This window comes from Enoplosus armatus, chromosome 22 (genome assembly GCF_043641665.1).
Source record: "Enoplosus armatus isolate fEnoArm2 chromosome 22, fEnoArm2.hap1, whole genome shotgun sequence".
In the NCBI taxonomy this organism is placed as follows: domain Eukaryota; kingdom Metazoa; phylum Chordata; class Actinopteri; order Centrarchiformes; family Enoplosidae; genus Enoplosus; species Enoplosus armatus.
In genome coordinates this window covers 13,134,902-13,150,745 of record NC_092201.1, presented here as the reverse complement: position 1 = coordinate 13,150,745, position 15,844 = coordinate 13,134,902, and positions in this window count along the sequence as shown.

Genomic DNA, 15,844 nt, shown 5'->3' with positions numbered 1-15,844 from the left:
AGAGATGTTTCCATGATCCTTAATGATGCTGAGGGGTGCAAGTGTTTTCCTGTCACCCCACACACACACACACACACACACACACTCATTGAGAACCTGGAACAGAACCAAAGCCATCAGCATAATGGAGTCATAACAGAAAGCCATCAAACCGGAGAGCCCTTGGCAGTTTGGCTCTGCACACACATGTGCACGCAAATACACACGTGCACACGCGACATAATTCAGGATACACTGTAGTAGTTTCAAAATGAAATCTCAGGAGGTAAGTTGTGTCCACCACTAAATTCATGCCTCATTAACTGGTATCTTGTCTGTATGTCTACCTTTGTCTGTGCGTGCAAAGGATGCACATATGTCTGAATGTGTATGATGTGTGTGTGTGTGTGTGTGTGTGCAAGGGGGTGCCCATTGGCGTGCTGGATGATTTTTGGCTCTTTGTGAAGACAGCTCATTTTGGCTCCTTCCTTGTGTGCAGTGGCACAGCTGGTGTGGAGCCCAGTGAGTGCGCACACACACACACACACACACACACACACGCACACACACACACACACACACACACACAGACACACACACACACACACACACACACACTCAACACATACTTCAAAATGCCAAACACCATCTAGCCTGCTTGATCTAGGCCACTGGTGAAATGACCACAGCATGTATCTCAATGTCCTATACTCCGGTCTAGATTCCTTTCCTTTCCTTTCTATTTCCATTGCAATTAAATGCTCACAACAGTTTGTTCAATAATCATTAGCTATAAATTCGTTTCTCAAGCTCCTCACTCCCTTATTCGCCCACAGGGATCATTAAAGTAGCATCTAATCCAATCTAAATGACATCTAGACAGGTGAGGACACATTGCGTGAGTGTTTAGGGGCATGTTGGATGGCAGCTTTACTGAAACCATTCCAGGAGCGCCAAACAAGCAAGTTTGAGTCGTTCTTTCTTTGATATGCACTTTGAGTTGACAAGTGTTGATTGGACAGTTGCTTTCTCACTCAAAAAGCTGATGAGCCTCTGAGGCAATAATTCATAACTATGTGAAAGTGTTAAAGTAACTCTGGTGGTGTGAAGAGGTGGAAACACCGGCACTGTGCTGATCTGAGGTCTGACTCTGATCTATCGTTGGTACATTTACCAAAATGTTTGATGTGACAGTGATATCATATTGGATTGGATCCTTTGGTATTGTTCTCCCCCATTAACGTACATGAGAGGGACATAATATTAGCTAAAACAATAACTATCACACTATTCACAAAGATACGATTGGTTTACATTCAACTGTACAGGTCTACCTAATAAACTGGTTAATAAAAAAAATGAATAGATGAAAAATATTTTTTCCCCTTCATCCCGATGGTCCATGGTGTGTTATTAAATGGACAGTTTCATTTTATTTCTGGGCATTATTTGCCATCACATGGTGGTGTATTGTACCGCATGCTTCAAGGTTGTTTTCTTTGTTCCACCCCCTCATACATACACATCCAAACACACACCTTTATCTCAGCTGAATTTATTGAGCTTTAGTGGCATAATAGTTCAGTGTGTGTTGCCAAAGTATCTCTCTCTCCATTTCTCTCAGCTCATAGCATTTTCCCTTGCAGCTCCTCCATCCTCTTTTATTCTCTCTCTCCCTCCCTCGCAGAGAGAGCAGGGACCCCGGCAGGCCGCTCCCATTCAGCCTGGAGACGCCGATGATGTTTTAATTGTCACTTCTTGTTAAGGCGGCCGTGACATTCACGCGGGGACAGAGGGGAGGCGGTCGGCGTAATCAGAGGAAATGGAGAGAAAGAGAGGGAGGGAAAGAGGGAGAGATGGCACCCATTCAGCTACTAAGAGTGGTATTTGGCTCTGAGCAGTGTGCCTCCTTCTCCCTCTTCCCTCTCTCTCGCCCCGCCGGGGCATGATCTGATTTGACAAGCGCAACGCTGTCATCTTGAGTTTGTCCAATTTGAAATTCTAATTAATGAACTCAGCGCCACTTTGTGTTTTTGTTGTTCTTCCTCCTCTTCTGCTTTCCTTCTCAGGCCAGTTTTGTCTTCTATTTGTCTTTTCTTTACCCTTCCTCCTTCCCTCGCTCCTCCAGTCTTCTTCGAAAGGCGGTGTGACTGCAGAGGCCGGCGGTCGCTCTGGGTGAGATTGTGGTCTCACACCATAGCAGATGATATCAGTGGCTTTGGGGTCACCCAATTAGAATCAAACTGTGTGTATGTATGTGTGTGTGTGTCGACTTGTCTCTGTTCTGTTTGTCTCATAATCCTAATGAGGTAGCAGAGATGCTGAAGGGCAGAGTGGTGGTCAGTCTCTCTTTACAGAACTTCACACATTTACTGTACACTCAGAGGGAAAGTCTGTCCTAATGTTCTGTAACACTTTGCACCTTGCATTTAGACACAACACATCAACATATGGCACAGCTATAACCTCATGGCACAATACACATCAATGGTCAGGTTTTGATGGCGGTAAAATCAAAGAGCAAAGACTCATTTGTAGAGATTCAAATACAACAAAATACATCATAGAAAAGGCATAAAGACGAAAGCAATGCAACCACAGTATGGATCTTTGCATAAAGCAGGTCTACTGTCAGAGGTGTGTGAAGTACAGTTCATGCCCATGCTTTGGGTGAAGGACCCACAGGGTCTATGGGTCATTCAGACTCTCAAATCTGTCTGCATTTGAAAAGAAAACCCCACAACATTAGAAACGCACACAACTCCACACACAAGACCAGGTATCAAAATCAGATTCTTCTTGCAGTGAGCCAAAATCCAGTGAGCCACAGTTCCACCCTTTTATGCGTATTCATTTATGTATGGGTGACAGATCAAAAGAAAACCAAAGTGTCTTCATAAGGCCACCTCAAGCCTCCAGACCAACCCTGTATCCTAGAAATAAATGTATATTTGCAACAGCCAAAGAGAAATGAAATGCTGCCCGGATTGTCCGTTTACTATATAATGACGTTTTCCAGGTCATGTTAAGGCACTTGGTTAAGATTAAGGAGAGGTTGCGGTCGTGGTTAAATATTGAAAAAGGCAACAGTGACTTGAAGCCCAAGACACAGGAGTGTGTTTAGTTTTAAAATATTTAACCAAAACCACTCTCTGTCCCTTAATCAGAGTGTTTTTGTTACCTAAAATCAAACCACACGCGAGCCTCAGCATGCAAAGCCCGGCCTTTAGTGTCTCAGTCCTGCGCGTTGCACACCCACCATCCAACCCAACCACTTCTGGGTGGTACAGTACGACAACGGAGCACTTTCTTGACTGGAAAAATGTTCCCAGTGAACATACTGTTATCCAAGCAGCAATTACATGCATACGGGGAAAGAATTACTTGTATGTTAATGTCATTTCTAGGAGACAGTGTTGCCAGATTGTCCAAGTCTCTGCCGTAGTTAATAAAAAAAAGATATATCCTTATTTTCATACTCATCACACCTATCATTGACTCCCATGTGCCGATGTGGAAACACCTGCGTTTGTTATGTTCCTCCACACCTTTATTCATGTTTCCCCTTTAATTTGCCACATTAACCCCTTTGGCTGAGCCATCTCCCCAACCACTGCGCAATCCCGTTCAATTTAAAATGGAAGTGAAGTTATGTGGGAGCGAAGAGAGAGAGGGAGAAACGTGAATGTCGTGTCTTTCTTTACCAGCGGGTGGTGCTAGCAGCCTGCAAACCACAGACCTCAGCACGGCTCTGCTTCAGAGGGGGAGAGACAGAAAGAGAGAGAGAAGGGAGAGGGAGAGTGAGGAGTGGAGTTTTTGGAGGCCTGCCAATCATGATGAAAAACCACTGCAGAACTAATCTATTTCCATGCCCGTCCTAATCCACCAACACAACGATGGCATCATTTAATCACAAAATCATCATCACCATCACCACTATCACCATCATCCTCCTCTCCCTCACTCCCCTCCCCCTCCGCTGCATTAATAAAAAATGCATTTTTTTGTAAATAAGAGCTTGTGATTAAGAGCAGATTAGCGCGCGCCTTCAGACGGACAGACAGACAGACAGACCGTGATGGGTTTTGTTAACACGAGAGTAACACTGGGTGTCAGTTGTGTGTGTCTGACATTACATCAACGTTATCCTCCTGCCGCTCATGTTATTGCTCTTGGCTTAGAGTTTTAGGGGACTTTTTAACAGCAGCATTGCTTAAGAGCTTAGAGTAAATGGACGGATGGATAGATGGATGGATGAAGATCAGGCACACACACACACACACACACACACACACACGCACGCACAGAGAGATCAGTGTCACTCACACAGCTTCAGCGCCAAAGCCTGATTTGCTTTGTGGTAAAAGCTGTTTTATTTCTCATCAGTGTTGTAATGGAGATGCTCCGCTGTCACACGGCACTTGAAGTCTCATTTTGTGGAGAAGAAGAGAGAAACCAGCCATTTTGCTACTCTTGTATTTGCCTCTTTCTATGCTAACTGCATCTGATTTTATTCTGCGTCATTTTTTATGATGGTCAGGTTTTGGAGATTGAATGCAGCAAAGCAGAGGAGTTAAAGATGTCACATGCATATTTAAAAATGTCTTTTTTCTCTATAGACATGTTGATATGTTGGTTCCCTCTATTGAACACCTGCGCAAACGTGACACTTTTCCCCTGTAAACCACATTTTTTCTCTCATTGCAAAATCAGAAAAGTGTTTCATCCCTTTCAAACTCTAAAAGCTCAGTTAGCTCACTTCAGGGACTGTACGAAAATTATTATGGCGTTTGGAACATTGGCAGAGTTATAATTTTTTCTTGGTTAAAAAATAAAGACAAATATTCAGTAAACAGGATGCGTCTTTTTGTTATGATCCCCATCATTTTGGGCAATTGCTAATTTCACTTCTATGTACAATTTGGTGGCTATATGTGAAAATGATCATTCCATGAACATGTTAAGTTTTAAATTGGAGCACACCATCTCACATTCTTTTGCATTTTGTGTGTCGCAATTTTTCTCTTAGTGAAGGATATACTGTATAGGATTAAGATTAATAACGCTGGAGAGGCCTTTAAAAAGTGAAACATAACTCACCACCCCGATAATTTCCATACAGTCCCTTACTGCACAAGATCAGTGCTTCTTCTTATTTCGTGCCATGAAGCAACAAAGCCGATTTTTTGTAAAATTAGACACCATGACTCACAACATAAAATGCAGTGTAGAGGCTGCCAGTCTTCTTGCCAGTGGTGTAGTTTGTTCATGATCATTGGAACAATGTCTCAAAATTGAAATGGTAATGATTTATTTTTAAATCGCCACCACAAAGCACGGTTTATATTAAAATCTCTCCAGGCTTCTGCTTTCAGTCCCTGTGGGTGAAGCATGTACTTTATTCGCAGGTGGGCACATTTTGTCTTGGAATGCAGGACACCTACTTATTATTCAGTGGTGTGCTGAATATTTGTGTCTCTGTGTGTGTATGTGTGTCTGTGTGTGTGTGTGTGTGTGTGTGTGTGTATCAAAATGAGACGTCGGTCCTGACGGTGAGTAATGTTCTCCAGGCCTGGCGGCTGGCACTGCTCTGTCTCCCTGCAGGTGGGAGTGAGTCACACACACACATGCGCACACACACTCTTACACACACACATGCAGTGCCACCCATTTCATGCTGACCACCTCAGTGTGCCAGCCCAGCGACCATGGCAGCCAACTGGCCAGCGAACAACTGTCTGTCTGTCTGTCTGTAGAGGCAACAGCACATACCACCACAGCAGCAAGAGTGAGGCTCTCTCTCTGAATCTGTCTGTGCTCTCTCTCTCTCTCTCTCTCTCTCTCTCTCTCACACACACACACACACACACACACACACAGTCATTCTCTCTCATTACTCACACAAGTCTGACACATCCCTGTCAAATGCCAACTCACATTAAGGTGGAGAGAAGGTACCTTTCTCTCTCCTCTCTTTATTCCGTCTCCCTGTCTGTCTCAAAATTCAGACTCAAGCTGCTTTCCTGTACCAACTATGAACGTAAACAGCATTAAATAAATGTGTTGTTGTTATTGCCAAAACATACACAACAGTGAAAACACATGTTTATACCTAATACATATCCCATTATGTCACAAACAGTGCAGTTGTACACGTATACTTGCAGATTTTTGAATTTATTAAGGAGGCCAGTTTTTTTCAGTGGTTTACTGTTATTATTGTCCCCGTTTTAAAGGGGGGGTTGCACTATTTAGCATGCTTCATAAGAGTCCTGAATGTAGGTTATTTATAGGAATTTTTGAGACCTGGCAAAATACATAAATGCATTTTACTGGAGGGGTTAAAGTGCAGCGGAAGCCACTGCCTCCACCTCTCCTGTCCGATGTCATTTTCTTGTATTGCTGTATTTATTAATGTTGCATAAAATGTTGTTGACTGTGGATCGTTGATTTTTGCTGTCTTCTGAGTTGGCCCAATGTGTTTGATGATGGGTGCAAACAGGATTTCCTTCAGGAAAATAATAAAGCCGAAGCCTCGCAGGTACTGTACCACTGTGTTCTGTCCCATGCAGTAACTGTACAGGCATCACAAATCATCATAGTGAGGGACCACAACACAACGCTTAACTGATGGGTCTATCCATCAACTGTGAGTCCGGGATTTACTGATGAACTGTGTGAATGTGTGTGTGTGCCGGAGAAACTGCTGCGTATGCCTGCCTGCCTGCCTACGTGTGTGTGTGTGTGTGTGTGTGTGATGCCCTTTTCCATCATTTGCTAATCAGATATCATAATTTGCTCCAGTAGAATATTGAAATATGTCTGCCGGTATTTGTATCACTCCATCATGGTTGAGTAAATGACGAAGTGACAGGCATGGATAACCCACCAGACGTGTCGTGACAGTGTGTGTGTGTGTGTGTGTTTGTGTGTGTGTGTGTGTGTGTGTGTGTGTGTGTTTAAGTGTGTTTTAATGATGTTCTGTGGAATCTGCGATGTATGGTTGCCTCTGAGCGCAGATAAAACAGTTAAACACAGTAATTGCCATTTACTCTCAGCTGCGCTCACATTCCCACGGGAGAGCACAGCGCTCAATGGGTACCGCACACAGACACACACACACACGCACACACACACACACACACACACACACACACACACACACACACACACACACACACACACACAACATACGCATCTTATTTCAGAGGATTTCGTTTTCAACAACTCCTCTTCTGTCTTGGTTTTGTAAGGTTTGGTCCTGAATGTATGCTCTGCTGCCACACCACTGTGTGTGTGTGTGTGTGTGTGTGTGTGTGTGTGTGTGTGTGTCCATAGGTGAGCTCTTGTAACCATCATCAATATTACACTCTGCCCTTGGGCTGCTGAAGGTTTCTGGGTTACTTTACTCCTCGCTGTCTCTTTCTCTCTCTCCTCAGCATAAGGAAGGAGGTTTATTCTCAGTTGTTTTCCCAGAAATGTATATTAAGCTTGTTTTTGGCTTGTGTTGCATAGAAAACGCAGTTCTAACATAAAGTCCCAGTATGTCTGTGCGTGTCTGTGTGTGTGTGTGTGTGTGTGTGTGTGTGAGAGAGAGAGAGAGGGGAAAGAGAGAGAGGTGTGTTTCCTGATGTATAAATTAAGAGCACATAACTTCTCCTCCAGGTCACTGAAACAACAGAGCAGTCACCCGCCCGCCAAGTATGGATGTGGGGTGCAGAGGGGGACATAAATGACCCATTGTGAGGGTGTGTGTGTGTGTGTGTGTGTGTGTGTTTGCCTTTGCCCATGGTCTCAAATGTGTGTGCATACGTGTGTTCATTTATATGCGTCACAACAAATGTGTGTGTGCAGAATATGTGTTTCTGCGTGTGTTTGATTATATGTATTTCTACAAGGCGTCTGTGTGTGTGTGTGTGTGTGTGTGTGTGTGTGTGTGTGCATGGTGGGCTTGACTGGGTTTCTCAGAGTGTGTGATTAGGTGATCGCTGCTTTATATTCCCCACAGAGGAATAAAGAGAGTATTTCCCCTGAAAAAACAACAGCACACAAAGGCTCCTTTGACAAGGCAGCGTGTATGTGTATGTGTATGTGTGTGTGTGTGTGTGTGTGTGTGTGTGTGTGTGTTTGGGCAGAGGGGGGTTGGCGGCGCTGGTCTTGGACCCTCTGAACTCCCCTCAGCTGTGACCCACTGCTAGCGAGGCTTGACAATACCTTGTATGTGTATGGAAAGACAACATTACTCAGGCTGCCCTGGCCAGAGTCAAAAGCTCGAGACAGAGCTCTATTTCTACGCTGACATGCATTTTAATGACACATTGATGATATGGTGCGTTGTTTAGATTTGATCAACTGTTTTTGGTGCATTCCAGAGGTTATTTTGTGATGACGTGTCTCAGTTGAACTTTCGGTTGTGCTCACTTTCTCTCAGTCTTTCACTTCTTCTATTTCAGTCACTGAGTTCCAACATTTCCCAGAATCCCCTTTACAACCCCAAAGAAGTTACCAAAAATTTCCAGACCTTGTGAGTTTTTACATGGACTGAAGGTAAAAGGCAAAAAATGACTCACGTGCCAGAACTTTTTATCATGAGGCTGTAAGTTATCCGTAGGGGCAAGACAAATCTGATCAAATGGTCAGATAAATGCAAAGAACATGTTGAAAGAACGAGTTTGTTTGCATGTCACAGAGGCATAGTTTAAATTTCAGTACAATTAAAGCTGCACTAATCAATATTTTCATGTAATCAATAGATCAAGAGACTATGTATAACATAGAAGGATTTGCTAGTAGTGACAAATTACTACAAAAAATGATCACTCGACTCTGAGGAGCATTTTAGCATCTTTGAGCTCACTGTTTTGGTTTTATGGCTTGCAACTACTGTTTCAGTTCAGTCTAACTGCAGATGTGTGACTGATTTCATTGAAAACATTCAAACTCAGAATAAACTACTGTCATCAACCCAGATTTTCCAGATGCAGCTGGCAGCAAAAAAAGCTCTGATAAACCCACCACACACTACCTGCCCCACACCAAACAGCTGACAGATAAAGTTAGCAACTAGCTACTGGAGCATTTAGCAGCTGAAGAGCCAGATATTCCCATCAGGAGTTGGCGGAGAGCAACACAAAGCTAAAAGGAGACTCAATATTGCACTTACACTCACCAGGTGTCAGATATATGACTCCAAATCAGTGGTAATCTTTCAACTTTATAAGGTTATGTCCGTGTTGGGTTTACAGCTAGTAGCACGGCCCCCAAAGTGGTAAAAAAAAAATCACTTTATGCAGGTTGAAGTCACACAGTCTAATGACAGGAGAATAAACACTCCTTTGAACCCAAATGTCGTCTTCTTAGCGTGAAGAGGTTTGTCTTTGGTGACTCAAGCATTCTCTGGATGCAGCTCTTCCTCACAAGGAGACTTCTTCGTCCGTCTTTGCTGGAACACAACCTTGGCAATTACGGCAATATAGTCAACATAACAACGTTGACTAATGACTAATACAGGCTTAAAGGTTGTATGGATGACATCTTATCCTCATGTGACATACAGAAATGTTCTCTCTCTCTCTTCCCTGTCTCTTCTGTCGTCATTTCTCTCTCTCTCTCACCTTGCTGTCAGAGGATAATGCCATGTTGTACCAATGTCACCAAGTGTTAATACCTTAGCTGTCATCACAAAATCCCATGTCTCCTGCCCCTGCCCCTCTCCACCCCTGTATTCATCTATATCTCCCTTCAGCCGCTCACATCAAAGGTTACTGGCCCTCCATCCCTCCATCCCCTTCGATAAAGACAATGATCAGTAAAAGGTAGCCAGACAGACAGATATATAGATAGATGCTTTCCATTTTCCCCGGAGATCAACCCTGTACGTACCACACACAGACACAGGCACACAGGGGGATTATTTGGGAAAATTCCAGAGCATTTGTTCCAGAGTGGCACCGCGGGTCTCTGAACACTGGCGATTCAGCTAATGTCGCTTTGTGAAAGCATCAATCTATCAACAAAACCCTACTTTGTAGGTCAAAAGGCTTTCAGCATTGCAGCAAAAGACAGAAGGGGGAAAAAAACCAACAGCTTCACATTTCTCCAGAGTGTGAGAGAAAGAGGCTTCGAGTGAGACTGAAAAGAGAAAATTGTTACCATTACCGTGGAAAGGCAAAGCAAGTACAGAAAAAGAAAATTCTCCATGAGAAGGAATAATCAAGATGGTTATTTTTTTGCCGGATGCCGCTGGTCCCTTGCATTATCAAAATTGATCGTGCCTATAATTTTACAGGGGGAGACACTGAGAAATAAAGAGGTGTGGAAGGCCCTATTGTCGGGCGGACACATATCAAACACTGTGATATTGTAGCAGTTAAGTGGCAATTTCGTTGGGTGCAAGCAGAGTTCTTTTTTACTGCAGAATTGATGCCATTCTGCGCTTTTTTAGTGACTTTAGCTGGCGAAGGGGTCTCATGGACCTGATCACGATCACATAAACCCTCTTTTATGTATACATGTTGCACTTGCCTGTTTTATTTTGATATATTATTTAAGCAGAAGGTGAGTTTACATACATGCATTTCGAAATATAGTAATTTTAACCAAATTTATCCCAGTTTTAACCTATTTCTAAAGGCATTTTGACCTGCAAATCACCAAAGAAATACCTCTGAGTACTAATACCTTTCATCATACTTCTTTTAGGGAGTTTAGGGTTTAGTTTGCAGGTTGAAATAGACAAAAAAGCAAAAAAGACACATTCTCAACTGCATCATGCTGTGATTGTACCTACAATCTATTTTGAAATAACAAAGAAACAAAAAAAAGAAGGAGTACCATTTTGCAGAGAAGGGACTCGGACGGAGATATGTCAAAGACAAAACAAGAGAGGTGACATCAACTAAAGAAACTAAGACTAATAATAATAATAATCAGAGTGACACACTCATGAACCCATGACCAAACACACACCTCTCTGCCCTCCAGAGGTACACTATCTGCAGCAGGAAGTCCCACGCAGACACTTCCTGTCGGTCCCGGGAACAATGGCTATTGTCGCAGTCCACAGCACTGATATGCCGTGACCTCACCTCCACGTCTCAGCTGACAATAAATCCTGCACCTTAAATGGAACAAGTGATGATAGATTAACAAGGTAACGGCGCCAAAAATAAATATAAAAAAACAGCAACCTGGTTAAAAATGGTAAAATACGTAAGATTGACGCAAAAATGCAAGCAGGGTGAATTGTATGGTCGGTTGTTCTCACGTTGTCATATTCTACTTTGTGATGTTGTGAAGTTTTCTAATCGTTCTTGCTTTTTTTTTCCCAATTTAGCAGCAAACTCCCGGCGCTAAACTCGCGGACAGGCAAGGCAGGAAGACAGTGCAGTCGCTCTGACTCAAAAACAGCGAGCTGAAATGTTTCAAATAGCTCGCATATCTAACAGGAGCTTCAGAAGTACCTTCTCCAGCTGCTCCACATTCCTGCCTTCAAGAGCAAAAAAATCCATACAGTCCTTACCCTGATAACAGACACCATGGTACTGTACAATTCACCAGTTTATTTAAACAGACAGTAGCTGACAGATAAGACTGTGATGCTGAAACCTGGTCAATGGTCGAGGTTAATAGACTCCGACAGTGAGGCACTGGTTACACTTTGGGGTGCATCTAGCAGAGAAACTTTGCTTCTCTATGTTCTTTTTCTCATTGGCTTTCTTAATGTTACTTACTTTTAGTTTGCATGAACTGACTGGCAAGTGCTAAATTAACATTGTGCCTGGCAATGGGCTTGAATTGCATTATGTCAGTTACAAAGGGAGACCTGCTTGACACTGTAGAGCCAGCCTCTGCTCTTCCTATGTGCTTTTCCGATGCTTTATTCTCCTTTAAAGAATAATTCAGATCTTGGAAAAGTGAAGTAGAGCCTTGCTCCATCAGCGTCTAAGCAGAAGCGATGTTGCAGGGGGCGAGAATGTTGTTGTCGAACGTAAGAGCAAATGTGGAAGTAGTCAAAATGGCTTCAGGTAATTTGTGGGCCTAACAATGGGTCAAATTTGGGAGTCATTTACATAAAACCAGCTGGCGTTTCCCTGCTGCACCTGAAACCAGTTACAGTTTTTTAGGAACATGATCATGATGAAGTGAGTTCATATGGAGCTCGCGTCCATGCAGCCACACAGAAGGGATGAACCAGACACCGCACATTCACTTCCCCAGACAATCCAGGGATTCAAACTTCTGTGCTGCAGCATTATGTAGACAGAAAAACTCCAGATAACATATTGAGAGAGAGACAGAGAGAAAGAATGAGCATTGTGTTCATTAATCAGCCGATGACACAGCTCCAGTGGCCTTAGTAGAGTGGGAAATAATGGAACACAACCAAGCTCCCTTACCTTATGTTTAGCATGATCCTCGAGGGGGTTAGAAAAGGGGTTCCAACATTCAACAGAGCTTTTTTATTCTGTGACACAGTGCGCGTGTGTGTGTGTGTGTGTGTGTGTGTGTGTGTGTGTGTGTGTGTGTGTGTTTCAGCATCCCTTCGTCCCCATCTGTACAGAGCAGCTGCCGTCACGATGCTTCTGGGGATTAAACGCCCCTCTCACACACAATCTGCCTCCCCCCCCCCCCCGCCAACACCCATCCACATCTTCTTCACCTTTCCACCTCCTTACATTTCTCTGTCTTTCCCTCTTTCCTTATTTCATCTTATAGCCAGTGCTGACTCTCTCATTTGTCTCCATCTTTATATAGTTTAAAGTCATGTCTGACTCCATGCGTCCTGTATGCCATGTAATGTGTAGGAAGGTAGGAACGTAGCCCACGTCAGACCTCCTGGACTCCACTACATGGGCTGCATTTACTGTGTCCCCTGTGGACTGTTATACTGGGCAGACAGATAAAGTTAGTGACTAGCTAGTGGAGCATTTAGCAGGTTCAGAGCCAGATATTTCCCTCAGGAGTTGGTGGAGAACAAGACAAAGGTAAAAGGACAGTGACTATCGGACATTGGGTGGACTCTAAATGAATGCTTTTACTTACTTTACTTACTACTCCACGTCTGCTGTATGTTGATTTATTATGGTGATATTAGGTCAATGTTGTGTTTACAGCTTGTTCCGCTGCCCCCAAGTGGCCAGAAATCAATGAATGCTGCTTTAAAGTTTTAACCTGCCTGCCATGCCTACGTTTGCAGGGGTGCATGTTATGCTTTTATTTATATTATCCAGAGAATTTCATCCCTTTATGTCTGAGAAGGAGTTCATTAGAACTTCACATCAAATCTGGATCATCTCAAAGAATCCTTTAAAATCCTTTGAGTTTAGATTCCAACAACATTAAGCAACATAAGTTATTGAGAACTTAATATTTAAGAACTAAAACTGAGTTATACAATCAGATGTACTGTATTAGATATTTTCTATTTTGCTAAATGGCAACCTGAATGTTTATACACATTACTGTTTAAAAGAGGAAGAAGATAAAAAGAAATTGAGACTCTGAGCTCAACAAAGCTATTTTACCAACTTGGAAATGGCTATGAGAGCCCAACTCTCTGAAACAGAGTTGTAGATATAACAAGTGTTAACATTTTTATGGACTCAGTAACAGTGTGGCTCAGGCCAAACTGCTCTCACTGTGTTCACCCTCTCAAACATCCCTCACCGTCTCTGGATCCAACAGCAGCTACACAAATTGTGCTTGTTGCTTTCAACTGCGAGTCTGAAGCTCCTCGTGTACGGAAGATGAAATAAAATACAGAGAGAATAAACACACTTAATGTGAAGATTTGAAGGTTTAGCATGTGGACAGGACTGTTTTTTTTACGTGTGAAAGTGTTATGTGCATGTTTGTGAGAAAAACTCTGTGTGACAGAACAAGAAGTAAATGGTGTGCATGTGTGTGCGGTGTGTGTGTGTGTGTGTGTGTGTGTGTTAGCATGGCTTGAGGGGTGAGTGAGTTTTATCCTACTGTCAGAGAGAATGTGTCAGATTTCGACTCCTTTGTTCCTTGTCGCCGAGCCTTGTCGTTACGTCTATCCGTGCGTGTGTGTGTGTTTGCCTGCCATCCCTGTCAGCTTTAGTTATTAGTCACTGGCTCTGTCGAGAGGCGCCTTTTTTTTTTTTTTTTTTCCTCCAAATAGTTTTGAAGTCATAAATCCATAAGCAGACAGATGTAAGCTGGCGACCAAATACAGATATATATTAGGCATCCCCATGGATCCAGCAAGCTGCTTGATGGGACATAAATGCAATCATATCCTTTCTCCCAAATCCTTCAGAGCTTTCACATTCTCCCCTCACCACTGCTCATAGACTATTAAGATACAGATGCTCTTGCTGTATACACTACACACTTGCTGTATATCTCGGTTGAGATAATTCTCATGTATACCATATGTCTTCCCTTCCATTTTGATACACTGCATCGTCTCTGAAGTGCTGATAAGACATTTGAGTGGAATGCAGCGAGCATTGTGGTCCAAAGCGCTGTGTGGGCTGCAGTGCTGGACCGCCTGCAAAGGAAAAAGCAGAACGATGGAGACAAACTGAGTGAGCACATTTTGAAGTAGGTTATTTAGAGTAGCATGTTACAATCAAAATGGAAACTGAGTTTTATTTGTCAGTGTGGGAGAAAGGGAACGAGATAGGTTACATCCTGTCTGTCACCCACGATGTAAACCCTTTGAAATCATTATACTCCTATTACTGTAATTGGGTCTGAGAATAATACCAAATGCTTCAATAATACCAGATTATGAATTCATTATGATATGCTATAATAATGCTGGCCAGATGCTGCCGTTTTGTCTGGCTGAATGAATCTAATCCAAACTGGACATCTGACAATGGAGGTTCTCATAACCCCCAAATGACTTTGAACAGGTTTTTAGGTTGTATTCATTTGCAAAAATACTAATTAAACTGAGAACCCCCCACCCTCACAGGAAATCAAAGCTGGCTGCAGCACGATGGCTGCAGGTGGACGAAAATCACAAATTGCAAAAAGTCTCGTTATTTCTATCCTCTCTCATCTTAGATGTTTACTATTATTCCACAGACCAATTTCCCCTTGAAGGTGAGGCACAGTATGCAGCTTTGTCATGACGCAGTAAATGCAAAACATTTTAAATCACCATTTATCCTGTATGATGTGAATATTATTTTGTATTACCAATGTTTGATTTTATTACAAAACAATGATTTATAGAGCAACTAATAGAGAACATAAAAACAGGAAACAGAAACAGCACGCCAAAATAATTCTGAGTTTATTCACTTAAACAAAAACAGAAGTCTGGCAAAGTCTGACAAAGAGTTTGAGCTTTACTTACTATAAAAAACGCAGGTTTTTAACTCACATACTTATATTGAATGCTATTAGGACAAAGGAAACATGCAGAGCAAAGATGTTTATAATGATAATGATGATAATAATAGGAGTTTAGCTCCACTGTGTCACTGCTGCCTAACGTCTGCTTGCAGGCACACAGAGGTGGTTTTGGAACAGGAAGCACCGCCTTGACCCTTGCTTCCTCCATTGCGCCTTGTTTATGTTCCAACGACTTCCTGCATTTCTCTGTCATTTCTCAGGCTTGGAATAGCCCGGGCCAGCGGATGGATATATATCATGATATATTTGTCTAGCCGAGCGCATACGTGTAGAAACAGCACCATAAGCTGAAGGGGAAAGCTGCTTCCTAATAACTGGTGGTTGCTGTGGTGTAATTGTAATGTTAGTTTCCAGTCACTAGAGGGTGGTTAAGCCTGAGCTATGTGAGCAAGATTCAACTGTGGAGAGTACAGTACATGACTGGAGGTAAGATTACTGGCATGTTTCACGAAATGATCTTTGCGCTGAG